This window comes from Amblyraja radiata, chromosome 21 (assembly GCF_010909765.2).
Source record: "Amblyraja radiata isolate CabotCenter1 chromosome 21, sAmbRad1.1.pri, whole genome shotgun sequence".
NCBI classification, from domain to species: domain Eukaryota; kingdom Metazoa; phylum Chordata; class Chondrichthyes; order Rajiformes; family Rajidae; genus Amblyraja; species Amblyraja radiata.
Window position 1 is genome coordinate 42,402,778 of NC_045976.1, and position 6,000 is coordinate 42,408,777.

At 46.6% G+C, this 6,000-nt stretch overlaps 1 protein-coding gene across 1 annotated transcript in view; it reads right to left on the reverse strand.

The window, feature by feature from the left end:
- frmd4a (FERM domain containing 4A) overlaps window positions 1–6,000 on the reverse strand; it is a 128,898-nt gene that overhangs the window by 75,045 nt on the left and 47,853 nt on the right.

Consider the following 6,000-nt stretch of genomic DNA (forward strand, 5'->3'; position numbering starts at 1 on the left):
CAACGCTCGGCCCGGCCGACCCTGCAAACGCCGCCAGGACAACTGCCCTTCACCGTCAGGTCATGACCTCCGCACTCAGGTCACGACCTCTGCACTCAGGCCATGACCTCTGCACTCAGGTCATGACCTCCGCACTCAGGTCACGACCTCTGCACTCAGGCCATGACCTCTGCACTCAGGTCACGACCTCTGCACTCAGGTCACAACCTCTGCACTCAGGTCACAACCTCTGCACTCAGGTCACGACCTCTGCACTCTGGTCACAACCTCTGCCCACAGGTCACGACCTCTGCACTTTCTACAACCGGGACTTGGAAGTGGCTCCGAGCCGGCGACTCTGTTCACTGAAGGTGGAGTAACCCAGCGGGACGGGCAACATCTCTGGAGAGAAGGAACGGGCGACGTTTCGGTTCGAGACCCTTCTTCAGGCCCGAAATGTCACCCATCCCTTCTCTCCAGAGACGCTGCCTGTCCCGCTGAGTTACTCCAAATTTTTGTGTCTATCTTCGGTTTAAACCAGCGTCTTTAGTCACAGGGTGGTGAATCTGTGGAATTCTAAACACAAACATCGGACCCACTCAAGTCTTGTTTAGAGATACAGGCATCCATCAATTTAAATTTTATTGGTTGACTTTGTCCAGAGAGCGTTTTCAACCACAACAGACGATGCATGAAGATTATGTACTTTGCAATAATGAGTTGAGAATTTGCCCTGTAATTGCAACATTCACAATCTCCATCACAGTTTGAGTTTAACGTTTACTGCTGGTTGCAACTCCATCATTTACTTCACATTATTTGCCACTTTGTCATTTGGCAAAAACAGCATCGTCCCCTCTGTCACCAAAGACTTGTCACTGTCCCACCCCGCTCATTCCTTCTTCTCCCCGCTCCCGTCCGGCAGAAGGTACAGAAGCTTGAAAGCGCGCACCACCAGACTCAGGAACAGCTTCTTCCCCTCTGTTATCAGGCTTCTGAACGGCCCTTCCATATGCTAGGGTGCTGTCCCATTCACCTCTACCCCATTGCGGACATTGGACTTTGTCTGTGGAACTGATGCGCTACAATGCTGAGAACTATATTCTGCACTCTGTATCTTCCCCTTTGCTCTACCTAGTTTGAGCTGGTTGTATTTATGTATTTATGTGTGGTACTATTTGATCTGACTGGACAGCTGCAGAACAAAGCTTTCTCCTGTACCTCGCTATACGTGACAAAAATTAACGATAATGATAGAGTTAACGAGGCTATTTAGTTTAGTTTAATTAAGAGATATATAATGTGGAAACAGGCCCTTCGGCCCACTGAGTCCATGCTATCCAGCGATCACCCGTTCACTAGTTCCATCCTGCAGAAATTTACAGAGGAGCCAAGTTAAGAGTGTTTTATTGTCAAACAGAAGTATGCAATTGTTTACTTACTGCAGTACACCAGAAATGTACACATAGTCCTCTATAAAACACATCATTAATGACAAAAATAGTTCACACACTCACACACACACACTCACACACGCTCGCACGCTCGCACACACACACACGCTCGCACGCACGCTCGCACACACACACACGCTCGCACACACACACTCACACACACACTCACACACACACTCATACACACACGCACGCACACGCACGCACACGCACGCACATACACGCACACACGCACACACGCACGCACACACACTCACACACACCACACACACACACACAAACACACACTCACACACACACACACACACACGCACACGCACACCACACACACACACACACACGCACACGCACACGCAACACACACACACGCACACTCACACACTCATACTCACACACACACACACACACTCTCACACACACACACTCACACACGCACGCACACGCACGCACACTCACGCACTCACACGCACACACACGCAATCACACTCACACACTCACACACACACACACACACACACACACACACACACTCACACACACACACCACACACACACACGCTCACACACACACACCACACACACACAAACACACACACACACACACACACGCACACACTCACACTCACACACACGCACACACACGCACTCACACACACACACACGCACTCACACACACACACACAAAGAAACATAAAAAACAAACAATAATTAACCTACAATGAGGCAGATCGTAGTTCAGCACCGCTGTCTAGTTGTGGTAGGATAGACAATAGACAATAGGTGCAGGAGTAGGCCATTCGGCCCTTCGAGCCAGCACCGCCATTCAATGTGATCATGGCTGATCATCCCCAATCAGTACCCCGTTCCTGCCTTCTCCCCATATCCCCTGACTCCGCTATCTTTAAGAGCCCTGTCTAGTTCTCTCTTGAAAGCATCCAGAGAACAGGCCTCCACCGCTCTCTGAGGCAGAGAATTCCACAGACTCACAACTCTCTTCCATAGAGGGAGTACAGAGAAGGTTCACCAGATTGATTCCTGGGATGTCAGGACTTTCATATGAAGAAAGACTGGATAGACTCGGCTTGTACTCGCTAGAATTTAGAAGATTGAGGGGGGATCTTATAGAAACTTACAAAATTCTTAACGGGTTGGACAGGCTAGATGCAGGAAGATTGTTCCCGATGTTGGGGAAGTCCAGAACAAGGGGTCACAGTTTAAGGGTAAAGGGGAAATCTTTTAGGACCGAGATGAGAAAAACATTTTTTCACACAGAGAGTGGTGAATCTCTGGAATTCTCTGCCACAGAAGGTAGTTGAGGCCAGTTCATTGGCTATATTTAAGAGGGAGTTAGATGTGGCCCTTGTGGCTAAAGGGATCAGGGGATATGGAGAGAAGGCAGGTACAGGATACTGATTGGGGATGATCAGCCATGATCATATTGAATGGCGGTGCAGGCTCGAAGGGCCGAATGGCCTACTCCTGCACCTATTTTCTATGTTTCTCTGTGAGAAAAAGTGTTTCCTCATCTCCGTTCTAAATGGCTTACCCCTTATTCTTAAACTGTGGCCCCTGGTTCTGGACTCCCCCAACATCGGGAACATGTTTCCTGCCTCTAGCGTGTCCAAACCCTTAACAATCTTAGGTACACAAAAATGCTGGAGAAACTCAGCGGTGCCTTAACAATCTTATATGTTTCAATAAGATCCTTCTAAACTCCAGAGTATACAAGCCCAGCCGCTCCATTCTCTCAGCATATGACAGTCCCACCATCCCGGGAATTAACCTGGTGAACCTACGCTGCACTCCCTCAATAGCAAGAATGTCCTTCCTCAAATTAGGAGACCAAAACTACACACAATACTCCAGGTGTGGTCTCACTGGGGCCCTGTGCGAGTGCAGAAGGGCCTCTTAGCTCAGGATGGCTCAGTTGCCGTGTCTGTTGGTGTCAGTCCCCGATGGTCAACAATAGTAACAGCTAGCCTTTGTTGGGCTCCAAGTGTGTTGCACAATTAACTAAATTCACTTCAACTCCCACTGGAAACGTGTCCAGTAAATTTCCCACACATCCGCCCCGTTTCCAATAAGCATTCCCACTGTCTGTCATGGAAATGAGACTTGCCAAACACTTATTTAATTATCTGTGTGTGTGTCCACACAAACTGTGCACTCTGTTGTGGCATGGACCATACGACAGAAGGAGTTCATGTTTTTTCAAGAGGCAATTTTACATCGAAGTTACATCCTCCACAGACAGACACAAATAGCCTGCTTTAGGCTAATTTAAGTTTAAAACGACAACAACTTGTAAAATATACCAACAATCTCAACGAAACTGCGACAAATGTCTCTCTCAAGAAGCAACTGTAACACACTCCTTTGCCTCTTGCATAAAACTACATAACTTTTGGAAAGAAATCTTTGAAATGTTCTCAAAATTATTAAAAACAAAACTGGTCCCCCACAAACTGGTCCCCCAGTCTGAAGAAGGGTTTCGGCCCGAAACGTCGCCTATTTCCTTCGCTCCATAGATGCTGCTGCACCCGCTGAGTTTCTCCAGCAATTTTGTGTGCCTTCGATCTTCCAGCATCTGCAGTTCCTTTTTGAACCCCATATAGAACTGATTATTTTCGGAACAGCAGAAGCCTGCTCTGAGCTATCAATATTTCAAAGACATTTCCTTAACTATGGCCTGATAATGGCGAATAAACGTATACTTAAATTTTGGAAAAATACATCTCCCCCAACTCTTAAAATGTGGATCACAAACGTGTCTGAGACGTTACATCTTGAAGATATGAGACTTGTCTTAGCAGGAAAATCAGAGCAATTTTCAAAGATATGGTCTCCTTTCATTGATTCATTACAAGGATAGTATGGTGCAACACAACTTTGCAATTAAACCGATTTACGGACTGGGTGATGGGCGGGGAGAGAAATGAAGCAGGTATATCATCACTTTTTTTTTTGTTTTTGTTTTTTTATTCCTTTAAGTTTTTAGTTACTCACTCTGACTACACTCATTTGGTAGCTTAGGGATTCTATTCTTACACATTCACTTTCACTTCCTTTCTTTCTTGGTCTTGCAGGTGCAGCAGGCAGTGAAGAAAGCGAATGGTATGTTAGCTTTCATAGCAAAAGGATTTGAGTCTAGGAGCAGGGAGGTTCTACTGCAGTTGTACAGGGTCTTGGTGAGACCACACCTGGAGCATTGCGTACAGTTTTGGTCTCCAAATCTGAGGAAGGACATTATTGCCATAGAGGGAGTGCAGAGAAGGTTCACCAGACTGATTCCTGGGATGTCAGGACTGTCTTATGAAGAAAGACTGGATAGACTTGGTTTATACTCTCTAGAATTTAGGAGATTGAGAGGGGATCTTATAGAAACTTACAAAATTCTTAAGGGGTTGGACAGGCTAGATGCAGGAAGATTGCTCCCGATGTTGGGGAAGTCCAGGACAAGGGGTCACAGCTTAAGGATAAGGGGGAAATCCTTTAAAACCGAGATGAGAAGAACTTTTTTCACACAGAGAGTGGTGAATCTCTGGAACTCTCTGCCACAGAGGGTAGTCGAGGCCAGTTCATTGGCTATATTTAAGAGGGAGTTAGATGTGACCCTTGTGGCTAAGGGGATCAGAGGGTATGGAGAGAAGGCAGGTACGGGATACTGAGTTGGATGATCAGCCATGATCAAATTGAATGGCGGTGCAGGCTCGAAGGGCCGAATGGCCTACTCCTGCACCTAATTTCTATGTTTCTATGTTTCTCTCTCTTTCTATTTCATTTTTGTTAAAATTTAAATGGAAGCTGTGCAATAAATGTATTATGACATATGCCGTGGTTTATACTTTTGTACACTGCTTCTAATAAAAAATATAAATAAAAAAAAAAAAAAAAAAAAAAATCTGAACGCAACGCAGCTAATGCACACCTCAGGACAACGGTGAGTAAGGTGGGCAAAAAATTGAGGCGCTATCGTGTACCCTGTTGGCGGAGTTTCCAGGACTCGCGCATTTACAAACAAACAAGTTGGGAGTTTTAATAATACAGTACATAGACGTGCAGCCCAGTTCAGTTCAGTTTCGTTGATTGTCACGTGTACCGAGTTGCGCGGGGATCGCTGGTCGGCGCGGACTCGGTGGGCCCAGTGCCCTGTTTCCGCGCTGTGTCTCTAAACTAAAGGACATTGAAATGTAGTGTTTAAGAAAAGAACCGCAGATGCTGGAAAAATCGCAGGTGGACGGAAAATGCTGGAGGAACTCAGCAGGGGAGGCAGTGTCTATGGAGAGAAGGAATGGGTGACGTTTCGGGTCGAGACCGGGAAGCATCTATGGAGCGAAGGAATAGGTCGGCGCGGACCCGAAACGTCACCTATTCCTTCGCTCCATAGATGCTGCCTCACCCGCTGAGTTCCTCCAGCATTTTTGTCCACCTAAAATGTAATGATCACTTCTGATCAAAACTGCAGACATAGAATTAAAGTCAAGGAGGGGCCAAGTATAAAGGAGATGTGCGGGGCAGGTTTTTTGTAGGCAGGCAGGTGGGTGGGTGCCTGGAACGAGCTGCCAGG